Source organism: Vanellus vanellus, assembly GCF_965231255.1.
Source record: "Vanellus vanellus genome assembly, chromosome: 4".
NCBI lineage: Eukaryota > Metazoa > Chordata > Aves > Charadriiformes > Charadriidae > Vanellus > Vanellus vanellus.
In genome coordinates this window covers 472,452-487,365 of record NC_138909.1, presented here as the reverse complement: position 1 = coordinate 487,365, position 14,914 = coordinate 472,452, and positions in this window count along the sequence as shown.

The window sequence follows — 14,914 nt, the reverse complement described above, 5'->3', positions numbered from 1 at the left end:
GTAGCCTTTGAACTCGCGGGGCAGGTGAATCCCGGGATGCCGCAGCAGCGTTGCCAATCATCTCGATTGCAGCTGATAGATGCAGATTGCTTTGGCTTTGATATTTGTGTTTGATCTGAAATGCGTTGAGAGTGTGCGGAATAGAATAAACTTGTGATAAAGGCGGAAGGAGCAAAGGGCGAGCATGGGTTCATCGGCGCCGCCCGCAGTGAGCACAGACTGTGTGCTTTGCCATACAGCTGGCAGATGGAAAGAGGGGAGGCTCTTCTACGGTTTACAGTGCCATTTCTGGAATAGAACATTTCAGGTGAATTGCAGCAAAGCAGGCAAGCCAGGTTGCTTATTCCAGTTACTGTGAGCGGAGGAACAGGAGGCGGCCAGCCTGTAAGTCCGAAGACCATCTGAGGAGTGAGGGGAAGGTAGGAAGACGGTCTGCTAAAAAGTTTGCCTTTTCACTTTTCTCTCCATGCATTTTCCGTCCTGCTCGACCTTCCCAGCAGTTGGAGAGTCTGAGCCACTCAGCGGAGAGGCTCCGTTGGGCGTTAAAGGGAACTGGGCATCGCTAAAGCTGCAAGCAACCAAATATAGAAACGTGATTCTTTTCCCCTCGCCGGTCTGCTTCACCTAGTATATCTTCACCCTTCGGAGGGTTCAGCTTGTCACGGCCTTCCCTGCTTCACCTCAATCCTGAAATGCCTTTCAGCAGTGCACTTTCCGTACCCAGCAGCCAGAGGTGTTATTTCTACCAGGATAGATTTTCTGTCTTTTTCTCCCCTGCGCCTCCCTGTGTTATTACAGGGCGGAGTAAGCGATACACCGTGCCGCAGCTCAGCGGATTAGTCGCTGACCTTTTATGTGGGGGATTCTCTTTGATTTAGCCTTCGCTCAAAGTGGAAGCACAGACGCTTCTGTGTGCCCCGTCGGTGAATACGGTAGCTGGCAAACTTTGGCAGCTTCCGCGCCCCCTTTCCTGGGTCCCTGCACTTCACTGACGGCCTTGGTTTTGTCCTAGAACGTCTTTTTAGTAAGTGTTGGGAGTGCTGAGCCTGGGCGAGACAAGGAAGCTGCCTTCACGGGAGCCTGGTGGGCACTCAGCTCGGGCTGCCTCTGCCTGGGGAGAGAGGAGAGGGGCGGCCCGTTGGCGTTATTAATTATTTAGCCTTGCAGGTCGGTGCATTGGCTACTGACACTTTGCACTGTCGATACCAGCCTGGAACACTGCGCTGCAGATGACAAGGTAATTTTCTGCAGCTACAAGTCCTGTTAGCCAGAGGATCAAAGTCTCTTGAGGAGAAAGGGGTGCACTTGAAAGCTGTCAGATGCAATCAGAATAACCTTGCTTGTCATACAGATTTTCTTCCTTTTATTCAAAGGCTAAAGACAAACCCTTGAAGGAAACAAATATGAAAGCCACACTCTTGACTGCAGGCTTGGGTCGTGGTGGTATGGTTTCGGGGGTGGTTTTTTATTTCTCTTTTGTAATGAAACAGCGAAACGGAATGCATCAAAGAATCTGCCCGTTTAACCTGACGCCAACTGCAAAGAAGTATGCAGAGGTTCCCTGTGGGATTTGAAAGGAATAAAGGAAGGGCTGTAGTTGAGAACTTGTTGCCAAGAGGCGGATGTCTGCCACTAAAAGCTTTCTGGTGCTCCAGAGCGCCCCTGGTAGATGCACAGGACGAGTCAGTCCTGGTCTTTGTTCTTATAGTCGTGCTTAGCCGGTGCGTTTCGCATCACTAGATAGCAAAGCACTTCGATTGGTTTGGTTAGTCGGAAACCAGAGGTACCGGAGACGCGCCAGGGTGCGAAGCGCAGCGGAAGCCAGCTGCCTTGTGCCGCTGACTCGGGCTGTTGGTGCGGGGTGTCCCACGGGCTGGCCCCGGCAGAGAGAGCAGCGTTGACCTGGCCCGGCTCAGGGCCGTGCTCCTGCTTGCAGCACCCTTCCCTGCTGGGTGTCCCCTCCCCCTGCCCTCTCTGCTGCCCGTGGGACCGTGGTGCCCTTCACCTCCTCGCTGCTGCCGCGGCCAGGCTCCTCTGCACAGAGCACAGGACCTGAGCCACGCGGCTCTGCGGTCTCGGAATTGCCTGGCGTGGCTGGCTACAGAGGTTGCTGTGTTGTTTCAAGAGGAAGGAAACTGCGGGTGAAGACCAAGTGCTGTGTTCACGTTTCCCATCCATGTAAGCCTTGACCCAGGGACTCGAGGTTTAAAAGGACCTGGTAGCTTAACTACTGGTGTGTTAGTGTTAGTATCTCACACCCTACTGCACGAGGCACAGAATTCACTTCAGCCCAATTAGAAAAAGAGCAGTATCAGAGGCAGAGGTTGGCACAGGGCTGGTTTGGGCTGCTGGACTTCTGTAATGTCGGTGCGGGTCACTGAAACTAGAAACAAAGGCAGCAAAGTCTACAGAAGCCTTACGGAGCAGGTGTCTGTTTCCTGCGGAAATAGGGCATGAACTGGATGCGAGTTTCCTGGCCTTTTCCTCGGGATGGTTTGGGAATCATAGATGCAGAATGTGTATTTCTGTGGCTGGCCAATATATTTTTAAATTAACCATATCTATACATCGTGACATTTGCAAAAGCTTTTTGTGAATTAAAAATCCAACTCCCATTGACTCGCTAACTCACACAGGCGTTTGGCAGATACCTCCCACGATCATTTCAGAGCATCTTCCGAGGAATATAGGCTAACGTGCGTCCTGGGAATCGCTTGGGGGCTTGTTCATGTTACACACACAACATTTAATTCCAAATTGATCCTGGATATGGGCTGTCGTGTGGTTCAGCAGTACCCTTCAGAGGTGCTGGGTTTGTGGTGTGCTGGGGTGGGTCAGATCTTGCTGTACAACGTGAAGAGACGGAGAGAGCTTGAGAAATCTCATAGCCTCTTCCTTGCCTGGTTGTTATTTGTCGGCTTTGGACATGTAATAACTAAGAAACACACGCAGGAGTGTGGGAATACAGCTTTCTGAATTGTGCTAAATGACGGAAAGGCAATAAAACAGACATGAGTTGTCACTGGTATGAATTTCAGATCCTTTGGGGAGTTGCTGACGCTGAGTCATCTCCATCCTGTCAGGGAGATAACAAATATATATCAGCTTCTGATTTACTAGGCAGAATGATGACAGACACAGGAAAGGGAAGTTAAGCCCGCGATTTTGCTCATTTTGAAGGGGAACTGCCGACAGTTTGATTTATAGACTGTGCTACTTGAAGCCTGAGCACTAGGAGCACGCTTGAAAGGTGACGGAGGCGAACGGCGGGCAGACCTGACCATCAGGTGAATTAATGGAGGACAGTCCGTCATGTCACTAACGATGGCAATGACACTCCATTATTCTGCTGTTGTGCCCCGTTGGTGATGCTGAGGGGGGCAGGAGATGCTCTTCTGTTGTGCCGGCGTAACCTGCTGTGCCATGGTGTCACGTCTGCTCCCGTGGCATCTCACTTCACTTGAGAAAAGAAGGTTTTCCCCTGTATTGTTGATTCTTTCTTCGCTGTTCTGGGTGGTTTTTTGTTACCATTTTGGCTGATGCGAATGCAGGCGTCAAAGGGTAATAAAAATGAAAGGCAGGGTTTGACACAGGCGAAGGTACCCTCGGTGAACTAGGAGAGGAGAGGAAGGTGGGAATCCCTGTCAGCTGGCAAACAGCACAGACCGCACAGCCGAGTGTGATACACTGCAGCGAAGGGAGAGTTTGCATCCCATGGCAGCACGCCCTATCGGACACCTGAGTCACGGGCCCCCCGTCGCAGCTTCTCTCACGAGCCACGGTGCCTGCTTTTGCCTTTGGAACCCCGGGTAGCAAATACCTGCTCCCGGGTGGGGAAGCATGGCATCGGGCTTACTTGTGAAATAGGAACGATGACAAGTGCGCCTCAGTTAAGCTGATGGATTTCTGCAGGCATCGGAAACGTCCTTTCCACACGTAGTGAAACGTGGTCCTGTTGTACAGCCTTGTAGGTGGCCGGGAGCAGGGTGGAGGAAACGCAAACGAGGAGGGGACGGGGATAGGGCCCAAGCTATCGGTGTCCTTCTGTTTTCTGCCCTCTTGGTAATATCATCTATTCAAAATAGTACTGAAGTTACAGGTTCATTCGTGCCTCGTGCTCTTTTTGCTCTCTTTGCTTTTGGCCCTCTTCAGGGGTTAGTTCTCACATAGAACAAAACCAGATATTCTTTTTCCTTTCAAATAGAACTCCTGGTTAATGGTGCTCTGTGGTAATTAATGGTAAATTAATAGCGTTTACTTCAGAAGACTCAACTTCTTTTTACTACCTGAAGTTATTTTTGGTAGGAGAACTCAGATAAGTAACAGATGAAGAGATGGCTATCTTAAAATACTGAAAAAATTCATTTAGAAACCCTGAAATCCTAAAATAGCATACACGTGAGGAGCTGGCCATAATCTAGAGGAGCCTGATGTGTCTCCTGCCAGTGTTGTCCCGTGTCCTCACACAGGCTTCAGCAGTGGTGCTGGAGGCTGTTACTGTCCCCGTGGAGCCACGCATCTTCAGCCGGGGAAACGTGGCACCAGCATCTTTGCTGGCTGAAGGGTAAAGGTGGGGTGAGCAGTGTCACCCCATCTCTCATGTGAGAGCTGGCATGTTGCTCAGGAGGTGCCTAGTGTGGTCTTTTCTGCGTAGTTCTCATTCAAGTCAGCCTTTGAGATGTGCGATGAAAATTCCCCAATCCCGGTACGTTGGAACGTTTGGCTTGCCTGACAGGTTATATATACTTGGATTCTGGTTTTCGCAGCTTCACATCTTTCAGCAGTAGAACTTCTTTAAATGCAGTGAGCTCACCCCCTTGGAATTTGTTACACAGATTTGATAAGGTGAAAGTCACAAGGTGTTAATCCCCCAACAGCAATGTTTATTCCCTTAATATTTTCCTCTGTTTCTGTCTGAGAGAGGGAAAAGGGCTGTTGCAGCTCCAGCAGTGCAGAATGTGAGAGTACGGTAAGTCCATCTGCCTGGGGACACTGCCCAGTGCGGTGCAGGCACACAGCGGGTCTGAGCTGAAGTCCGGGTCCTTTATCCTTGTGTCCTTCAAAGGCTCGCTGCTGGGGGGGGAGCTAGTCCACTGATTATGAGATGTTTACCTGGATAAGAGCTGGTTATGGATACACAAGTCTCCAGTTGCTGTTGTTACTGGTCGTCTTCTGTCCTCGGGGATGCTGACGTACTCCCGTTGCCTTTCCTTGGCCACACTGGATTCCTTTTTTTCCCCAGCACTTTTTCTTGGTTGTGAGTGTAACTCCCCACCTCTGTTCAACAGAAGTCTGCTAAGCCAGCGAGTCCGCTCGCTAGCGTGGCCTCCAGCTAAGCTTTCCTCTGTGCTGTGCTCCTACCATTGAAGCATTTTCTTTTTGAGAAGTGGCACATCAGTAGATGCCTAAATAGCAGTAGATTGGTTGCATCAAAATTATTTATGAGCAGAAGACCCAGAGCAAATTGGACCACCTGTATCACTGTCGTTGCACCTCGGAAACACCTACAAGAGTCCTTTTCGTTATCAGCTGCTGCTGCAGTGCGTAAGAGTGAGGCCTGTGTCGGCACACGGAGGTGCGTGCACCTCCCCGGGACCCAGCTGTACCTGGGCACTGACGGATGCAGCGAGCTCCAGGGTTCCTCCCAGTCTGCTGCCGACGGCTGGTGGCCTTGCCGAGAGCCGCGCACCGCCCCGAGGGGAGAGCCAGAGGTAGCAGGGCCAGGCTGGCGCTGCCACCAGGCTCTTCTCCTTTCCCTGTTAAACCCAGAGGAGAGTCACTGTTTGCAGCAGAAGTCTCTCCTAAAGCTCCCATGACTCGTAGGGTGAGTTATCGGGAATAACCAGACCTTCTATTGGAGAAGAGCGTTGTAGCTGTTCCCCTTTCGCACCATGCGTGCTGGTTCCTTAGTCCAGCAGAGCCTGTGGGAGGAGGGACGCTGGCCCTACGTCGCTGCTGTGAGCCCTGTAGTTTGGCCCCGCACTAGCAACCTTGTCCCCGGTGCGTGCAGCGTGCCCTCCCCTTGGCAGGTGGAGTCATTCACCTTCCCATCGCCAGCCACTGGCACTGGGAAGCGGGTGGCGTGCATGGGCTATGATTTCCTAGCAAGCAATGTGGCATCTTAGCACAGGAGAGGTGAAGACTGGAGTCCTGAGGCGCTCCGGTGCCACAAGGAATGCTGGAGAAAATTTTCTCCACCTCATTCCTCACTGCTTAGTAAGGTAGGGGACAAATACAGTCCTGTTTCTTTCCTCTAGAGATACTGAATTGATTACCTTCTCAGTGATTCCGCTCCTGGAACCAGCTGCGCTCAGTCCCTGCAGCCCCTGGGGATGTGGGAAAAGGTCCTCTTAAAAGGACCCGGAGTGATTCCTGAAGAGGTTTGTTTCTACGCTGCAGAGCTGTGAACTCGGGGGGTGTTACCATGCGGGGTTCACCGTGTGTGCGTGCGAGTTGAACCAGGTGCTATCTTGCTTACTTGCCCAGAGACTTTGCAGTGCTGGCGTCACTGGTTGTGTTGTGGGCTTTTTTCTGTCAAGGAGGTGATTTTTTCAGAAACGTGTCTTTTTCATACCCTGCAAGTATGCTCTTACCTGCGCGCCTGCTGGCTTCAAAGAACTTGCACCCAGAGCTCCCTCAATGGTCTGCTTTTATTTGGGATCCAGAGATGTGCTTGCCGTCTTTCTGTGTCATTTTCTAGTGTTCAGCTAAAATCTAAAGTAAGAGTCTTATGTCTCGCTTGCTACATCGTTCTTCTTGCCCCAGTTACTTGTGCAGGCTGGTTTTCATATTGTTAGTCTTCTCCTCCGCACACCCGACAGCTAAGGTTTTGCCTCTCAGTCGCACCAGAAATAAGTCCGTGTGGGTCAACAGATTTACTCCACATTTACACTGGAGATCTCCCAAAGCTGAGCCGCGATTTTTGAATCTTTACTGTCCCATTTTGCTGTCTGTCTCCTGCGGTGATATGTGGAGGACCACATAAAGACTGAAGATTAAAAAAAAAAGTTATCATTTCTCTGTAGAAATAAATCTGGAGCAGAAACGATGTTGGATGCATCCAACGATGGTTGGAGCGGTGCGGTGCGAAGGGCCAGGTGGGCGCTGAGCGCGGCGCAGCCTGGCGCGTTGCGAAAGCAGCTCCGCTTTGCCGCAGTGCCGCCGCTTGACCCATCTGCCAAGGAAGGGAGGGGAATAAAGGCTGCCCTCCCGGCCTCGGGAACGCACCGCATTAATAGAACATAAGTGCTCGTGCAATGGCACTGGATCCGTGGCAGCTGTTTGTTCAATGTTTCATGCTTTTAGCCACATCTGCTCCAAATGAGTGTTAATATTGCAGTGGCATCCACTAAGGATGGGCTCTGTCAGCTTTGCTAAGCATCAGGCTGACCCCGGTGACAACGAAAGAGCAGTTCATCCCACGGTGCTGTCTCTGCCTCCGCCCCCCCTCATCCGCCTCGCCTGGCTCCGCTCCATCAGAACGCCTTCCTCGACGCTCCCTCCCCTCCGAACGGGGGGGAAAGAAAAGGCAAAACTAAGACAGTGATTCTCAAGGAGAAAAATTGCATTTATTTCTAGCACCCTGTCCAGCAATGTCAGATAACAGTTTATTCATCCCCTGGCCCCTGTATGACATTGAAGCATATCAACAGTGACAAAAGTATATTGAATAATTATCTTGAAATTAATACATTATCCCAAACTTAAATAAATGTCATCTGATCAATATATCTTGGAATGGAAAGGGAAGAGAATGTGAAGGGCATCGCTTCATTATTCATTAATTTTAGAGTAATGTAGGCAGATGAAATGGTTATTTCAGAGCACTGCTATTATACTCACTGGCATTTTAAATAACTCCCAAGATTTAACAGTATATATTCCCTTGTCGAAGCAGCTTATACCGGTTAACACTGTGGGTTCCAGATTTCTCTGCTTGACAGTGCTGCAAAAGACCAGAAATATTATTCCAATGCATTCTTTCTTTCTTTTTTTTTTTTTTTCCCCTTTACCCTTTCTGTTTCTTCCATAGCTCAAAAGATCCAGCACCACCCTCGCCAGTACATCGCGCACTGGGATCAGTCCAGCTCAAACAGCTGTGCGTGAATGTTGAATTCCTGAGAATGGGAGGTGACCCCATTTCATCCATATGTACGGTTCTGGCCAAAAACCAAGCTGTTGGCTGCGATTTTCTCCGCGCGGGGAAAATGGAAGCTGTCTCAGGCTTCCTGAAATCAGTAGCAGTTGTTAGGGCTTGGTGGCCCGCTCTCCCAAGGAGCCGGCGAGGTGAAGTCCTCCCACGTTGCCTCACCGTGTACCGCGAGTGAGCCAGTGGGCCGCGGCCGGTGTTCACCCACGGACAGGAGAACTAAACCGTCTCTTGCCTTTTCTCCTTTCATTGGCCATTTCGCAGCTAAAGGGATTAGCAGAAGCAAGTCCAAAGTACACATCTGTAGGATTATGTTTAGCTGGCAATTAAAACCAAAGACCAAGAAGCCGCATTAGCAGCTGGTGTAAAGCAGCTCGACAGAGTTGAGTTTATTAACCGAGGAACGCCCCAGCTGAGAATCTGGCCTGATCAAGCTTATTGCCGATGCGGGCAAGAGCGGAGCATGACCAATGCATGCTTTGAGTAGAAAATCGTGGATAATCAGGCACAGCAGCATTTCTACGGCAGAGCCTTCGTTCCGTAAGAGGAGGGGACGCAGCCCTCCCCGGGTCTGTGCTTGACTCGGGCGACTGCACGTCAGAGCGCTGCCAGCCCTCAGCCCCAACGCGGCGCCCGTCCTGGTGCCCCCTGGCCTCAGGAGCTGCGCTGGGAGACGTGCCTGGCAGAAACTGCCCTTACTCCCGGGGGTTTTCCAGCTGTTCTCTGCGATCCCAAAAGCTGGTGACCGCTCTGAAAGGCGCAAGCCAAGATTCTCCTGAGCACGAAGGCCAGAACTTAGCACAAACCGTCTTACATCCTTGTGACAGGAGCGTAAGCCCAAGCCATGCTAGTGCCTGAGAAGAGCTGGAGGGAGTCGTTCATAGTCAATGTATTGCTTAGTGCCTTATAATTAATAGTTAATTAATGAAGTGAGAGTTGCTTCAGCCTTTGGAATAGCCTAGAAAATGCTTGTATAAGGAAATTTTTCTTCTCGGCTAAATAATGCTAACCATAATAAGGGAGAGACAGCGATGGTAACTGAGCATCATTTAACAATATGTCTATATTCCACTTTTTATGTAACTCAGGGTCCTCTGCATACTGGAGGGGCTTTACCTGTAAAGTTAAATAGGTGAAAACCAGCAGAAAGGAGGCTGCCCCAACTGCTGGATTGATGGTGCACATCCTGCTTACGTGATTATTTGACAGACCCCTCTCCTGTGTGCACAGGAGCAGCTTCTTGGTGGCAGTGGCATTGAGGGATCTTTGAGAGGGACCGTGGTTACGAAAGCCGCGCGGTGGGTATGTCAGGGGACTGTCGCATGGGGAATGAAGTGTCTCCGTTGGGAAGAAAGGGTTCCCCGTGGACTGGACTGGGTTCCTGCTCATGGTACGGTGTTTGTGCAAGTGCTGTCTCGCCCGTCTCCTTCCCGGCGGCTGTTTGCACACCCTCTGTCCCCTGGTGTGCTCCGCAGGAATGCGGAGTGCTTGCAGTCTCTCCCAACTCCAGGGGAGCTGGGCTTGGAACTGAGCGCGCGCTATATGAAAAATTGAGAGGTTTTGGCATCTCAGATCGGGTACTTAAAAGTAATGGGCATTTTCATCGTAACACCCTTTGCTTCGGATCCCCCTGTCTAGAGGAACAGGGCTGATGTGACCCCGTGCCGTTCCAGGGGGTGAGGAGGCGAGATGTGTTGTTGTTGGGGAGGCACGACTGCGAAGAGCCTCTTGGAAAGCTCGGAGTTGCAAATCCTGAGAGGTTTTCAGTAAAGGTTCAGTAAATGAAGGAAGCAGCGATGCACCAAACACAAACCCTGACCCAAGATACTAGAAAGCAGTGAGCAGTTCCGCCCTGCAGCCTTGGGAGAGGCGGGAACACAGGGAAAAGAGAAGGATGAGCCTGTGTCCAATAGTATATTGGCAGAAAACAGACAAATTGAGACACGTTTAATGTTTTTACCTTGTTTATATCTGCAACAGCGTCAGCGTGAGTAGCTAACGGCAGGAGATGGTTGTGCTAGCAGCAGTGACACTGGTTGCAGGATAGGACGGGTGTAGAGCAACCAGAGCAGTTGTATGTCATGTCAGACCCAAAGTTCTTCATGGCAGGAACTATGGGGTTTTAATACGTTTACAGAGCCTTGCCTGAACCCCTAAATATTTAAGGAATAATCCCCACCGCCACAAATACGGTGTAGGCAGGTAACCAGGAGGTCGATAGGACAAAGGCCGTCTGCAGCCACTGTACGTGCTGTTCGTGTAGTACCGTAACCTGCTTCCGTTTTCGGTTCCGGAGGAAACGCGTGTAGCTTGTGAGGAAGCGTGGCAGAAGTGTATCTGCCTTTACTGACGAGGCGCTGTGTAAGATGCTCGGTGCCGTCCTGGCGCGGAGAGCTGAGAGGAGGCATCTTGCTTTATATGGCTCAGTAAAGGGGTAAATTAAAAACGGAAAGATTTGGTGTAAGAAGTTAATGTTGTTTCCTTTGCAGCCGTGCGAAGTGAATTCCTTTCCTTGTCTTTCCACCCCCTTAGATTTTGCCCTAAGTCTATTTTAAGGGCTCTTGGTTATTGCTTCTATCAGGGTCATGTTTGAAAGATTGTCTTGATGAAAACATAAACACAAGTTAGGTTTTCTGTAAGAAACTGTTTGGGTTTACTCTTTCTTTTATTGGTAAATGAAGCTATACCAGTAACAATTTCACTGCTGATTTCACTCAGAACAGTGCAGACGATATTTTACTTGGCAGCAGCCTCAGAGAAGCCTGTCGTAGCCCGGCTGAGTAAAAGCCTTATGGACTTACATATGGGACCGCTCCGATAGGGTGGTACCCCCTCGCTGCCCGTGAAACGGCCTCCTTCCCTCAGCTCAGCTCGGTGGTGAAGCTTTCCCTGAGGGCTGCGGTGCCCGGGGGCTGGCGCTCATACCTCTGTCTGGGAACCCCTGTACCGTTCTTCTCTGGTTTTGCCCGGTTGCCTTCTGAATCGCGTTACATTTTGGCATTCCCAACTTTCCCCATCAAGGCCATCTTTCTGGCTATTTTAAACCTTCCACCCCATCATTTCGGTGAATATTGCAGTGTTCCCGTAACGTGAGAAACAGCAAGTAAGCTTTCCTTAGGCAGCTTTTCTGAGTTTTAAGCAGCTTTGTAGCTCTCTGGTGTGCTCCCGGGCTCCGAGTAGTTCAGGGGTAAGCTGAAGGCAGCAAAACAAGAACAGAGTTGAGGATCAAGTGCTCTTTGCCGGCAGTAACATTAAAAGCATCCTTGTAGCACACAAGTGCACAACCCTACCCAGTTTCAGTGCGCTGCTGGTTTTAAATTGTCTTAGGTTCTTTTGGAACCCCGGACAGAAGTGGCCTTTGAGCTCATGGAACTTGGATGAAGAAACTGGGGCTGCTTCAGTTGGCTACTTGGTGAGCTGTGTGGGTGAGCTGCGGGTACTGTGCGGTGAGTTGGGTTCCTCATCGCGTACGTGACCTGGCTGGATTTCTCCGGGTGGATGGTGCGGGCCAAACGCTCCACGCGTGTGATTTTTGCTCAGCTCCTCTCCTGGCCCTGAGAACAGGGAAGGAAGTTTTAAGGAGAGGCCTGAGATATGTCATCTCTAGTAGATGGACAGCAAAGTCCTGCGGCACAGCGCACCCGGGAGGGCTTCTACTAAATGAGTTGCTGTGCAGGGCTGAGGCTCTTCTCTTGTTGTGGGATTTGCGAATCCGGGAGTAAGGCAGAACAAGCTTCCAGTTTTTGTACTGGTGTCTTACCTTCAGCTTAGCAAACTGTGGCAGCCTTCCAAACTAGAAATGCTGCCGCCACAAAGCTGGTATTGAAAGACACAAATTTCAAAGGCAATCTCCAGAGATGGTTTAAGGTTGTTATTACCATTTGCAATAGTGTGACAGCGTTGAGACGCCGGCGTAGCGTGGGTCCCATTGGTTGTGTGTGGTTTCAGGAAGCCTCTCTCCTAATAACTGCTTCCTGCAGTGCTCTTCTCAGAATTTCAACATCGATGATTCTGGGTGGTTGCTCCAGAATGTTTTGTGTAACTGGCAATAACGATAATGCCAACTGGCAATGACGCATGATGCCGACATGGCTTTGGAGCAGCGGCGGATGCTGTTCGGCAGAGAACTTCACTGCGGTTGCCATTGCACTGCACGAGCCACTTGTGTGCTGGAGAAGTTTGGAGGCTGGATGTGACCTGTAACCCCTACGTGGGCATGTAAGCCCAGCTGCAGGAGAGTAAAGCTTTCTAAAACATCCCTGGTTAGCTTCAGCGTGATCACTGAGCGTATACGTGGATCTGATACGGTGCTTTAGCCAGCAGGAATTCTGCAAACCTTTATTGTGCTGTGCCTTTAGCAGTTTATCAAAGCGTCTTCACACGACGTTCTTTCATCCGGATTCAAACCTGGGTCTGCCTGCTAAATGTCCTTATGTGGTATCTAAAACATTTACATCACCCCGTAGGAAAGGTACCTGCTTGAGACAACATCGTCAGTTATATTGGTGCATTGGTAAATATTCGGTTTAAAGTGCAAAGAACACCAAACAGGATATTGATTCAGGTATAGCAAAAATATTTGGTTGTACGTGTGTCAGGGTGCATCCCCAGGCCACAAACAGGCCTTGGGATTTAGTAGAATGTACGAATCGGAGCAGAATCCGTGGATTGGAGCAGCTTCAACTCCCTGTGTTGTTTCAGCTCTAGGGCAGCCGTTGATATGTTCAGTGAAAAAAAGTAGTTACTGTGGGCAGAAGCAGGAGGTGTTGGGAGTGTCCCACCTGCCGTGGTCTCACAGCAGAGTTTTTGTTAGGTACAGAGGCGACGGTATGGCCGGAGCCCGCTGAAACCCCTCTGGGAGCCCTTCCCGTGCCCAACGGTAGGTGTTGAGCGCGTTGGGATGCCTCTTGGCTGTGCGGAGAGGCACTCGGCACCTCTCTTTGCACACCTGAAGGATTCTCGAGGAAGCGGTACCTTGACCTCAGGGGGCTCTGGCTTCTGCTCTTCTCTTGGAATGAGCAGCACTGCGTAAAAGACAAAAAGGGGTGACGTACCTCATTAAGGAGGGGTTTGTCCAGGCATTGGGATTTTATGCTTCCTTCCCTCCACGTTTGCACTGCTTCGGTGTACGTTGTGTGGGGCCTGCTGCTTTCAGCAGCAAACTGAACTTCGGCCGCTGTGGGTGCTCGCGCACTGCACAGGAGGGGTGTAGGGGGCCAAAACCCCCTCCCGTGTTGTGCCCCCTTACCCCCACCCCAGGGCCGCTGCAGGTCCAGTTGCGTTCATGTTAGGCAAAGTTGAAGCAGATTTTAGCACTTCCTCCACCTTTGCAACTGTATGGCACAAACAAATTGCCTTCTGGGTCGTGCAGCAGGAAAATGAGCATCACTCCGTTTAATGACACCTAATTAGGTCTACAGACGCCAAATGACTTGTGTTGCCCTGTTCAGACAGAGATGCGCGGGTAATGAATTATCCATTGTCTCAGGCTCACTACTGCTAACGGGGGCTGGGAGAAGAACGTTCTGCGAGTAATTTACGTGACAAATTTGACCTCCTGTTCTCTTCATAGTAAATCTTTGCAAGTATCCCAGGTTGCCTGCACCCATTCATGTCTTTGAAGTTACTCAGTGGACTTTTCTTTCTCCTTCCCTCATCTATGGCTGATTTTATGCAGCTCTCCGGGCAGATTCACTCCTGGGTACGCTGGAAATCAAGCTGTGTAGCTCAGTTTAGGTTAGTCAGGTGAGACTGATGGTAGACGGTTTGTTTCCCCCTTGCAGATCTGTAGGTCCGTGTCAAGACTGAAGCTGTGGCATAATTACAATAGGAAGAAAATCCCGCCCTGTGCAGGGAAGTGAGTGGCATGACATTGGTGCCGGGTGCCCAGAGCGGCAGAGCTATCGGAGGTGTCGCTACGCTGTGGACAAGCGTTGCGCACTGCTGCGTTGTGCTCTTGGGCCTCTCAGCATGAGCACGTCTGCGACGGTGTTGAGGTTAGCATATCTGCGAGCTCGTTGTTTGCCTGACGCGGTACCGATTCGGGGCCCTAATGGGGACTGAAGACTGTAATTCCACCAAAGAACCTCTGGGTAGCTGCCCGGGCTGGGGAGTTCAGGAGGGTTGTGGGTTTTCTTGATTGGGTTTTGAACTTAATGCTTTGATCCTAATCCCTGAAGAGCATTTTCAGTGCAGGACGGTCTTAGCTTAATTTTGGAATAGTTTAATTGCCTGTTTTGTATGCGCATATCCTCTAAATCAAGTACGTAGTCAGTTTTGATGAACAGGCACCTCTGGGTCAGATCAGGTACCGTTTTCTCCTTTAGGAACACCAAAATAGCAGTTTCTCTGCTGCTGTTTGAAGGTGTCTCGCAGTGAGTTAGAAGAGCAGGGATACTTCGTTACCGGTTTTGATTGTGCAGTGTGGGCCATTTCGGTCAAGTCAGGCTGGGGCGGGCGAGGGTGGTGCGTCCCTCCCCCCCTCCTTGGCTGCAGGCGAGGGCAGAAGACAAACATGCACCAGCTTCTGGCCAGCGAGGTTCCCAGTGCTCCACACTGCGCTGAAGTCCCGGGAGGGAAAAGGTCAGAAGAGTTTAGGCTGTTTGAGATGAGAAACGGAGTCTTCAGGAGATGCTTTCCCAAGTTTAAAACAACGATGTAGTAATGAGTATCTGCATTAATTCTTTATGGGAGGAGGGGTTAGAGGGTTACGCATGGCGTATCCTGAATATTGGCTTCCACATTTCAAGTATTGGTACAGAAAAG